Genomic DNA, 1,216 nt, shown 5'->3' with positions numbered 1-1,216 from the left:
TACAGCTATATCAAGAATGTGAACAGAAATAAAAATGACAGGATTCAATACACAACTTTCATTAATAACTTTAAATATTAATGGACTTAAATCCCTGGTCAAAAGACACAGACTAGGTGAATAGATTAAGAAACAAAACCCATCTTTTTGTTTGCAAGAAACCCATCTCACTTTCAAAGACAGACACTAGCTTAAAGTGAAAGAAAGGGAAAAAATATACCAAGCAAATGGCACTAAGAAAAAAGCAGGCGTAGCAATCCTAATATCTGACAAAATAGACTTTAAACTGAAACTTACCAGAAGAGACAAAGAGGGCTATTTCATTCTGATCAAAGGAACAATCAATCAAGAAGATATTACAATCATGAACATATATTCACCAAACTCTGGTGCACCCAACTTCATAAAAACAGTACTATAGGACTTTAAGACCCAGATTAATCCCAACTCCTTAATAGTAGGGGAATTCAATACCCCATTGTCATCATTAGATAAGTCAACAAGACAGAGAATTAACAGAGAGACATTGAAATTAAACAATACAATATATCAAATGGACCTAACAGACATCTACCATATATTCCACCCAAGCACCAAAGAATATACATACTATTCAGCACCCCATGGAACCTTCTCCAAAATGGACCATGTACTGGGGCATAAAACAAACCTCAACCAATACCAAAAGATTGAAATAATTTCATGCGTTCTCTCAGACCACAATGCAATAAAGCTTAAAATCAACATTGGAAGAATCCCCAGTAACCACATGAACACATGGAGATTACACAACACACTCCTGAATGATGAATTGGTCAAAGGAAAAATTAAGAAAGAAATAAAAGTATTACTCAAACTAAACGAAAAGGACAATACAACACAACAAAACCTCTGGGACACACTGAAAACAGTCCTTAGAGGGAAGTTTATAGGTCTAAGTGCCTACATTAAAAAATCAGAAATATAATAAATAAATGATTTAACATTGTAACTCAAGACACCTGAAAAGCAACAGCAAATTAAACTCAAACCCAGCATAGAAGAAGAAATAACAAAAATCAGAGAGGAAATTAATGAAATAGAAACAAAGAAAATAGTACAAAGAATCAAGGAATCCAAGAGCTGGTTCTTTGAGAGGATAAACAAGATTGATAGACCACTAGCCTTATTAACCAAAAGAAAGAAAAAGCACCTCCAATTCAACAAAATCAGAGAG

The sequence above is a fragment of the Nannospalax galili genome, unplaced genomic scaffold (genome assembly GCF_000622305.1).
Source record: "Nannospalax galili isolate Female #2095 unplaced genomic scaffold, S.galili_v1.0 scaffold296, whole genome shotgun sequence".
Lineage (NCBI taxonomy): Eukaryota > Metazoa > Chordata > Mammalia > Rodentia > Spalacidae > Nannospalax > Nannospalax galili.
Note: the sequence above shows the minus strand (reverse complement) of the source record.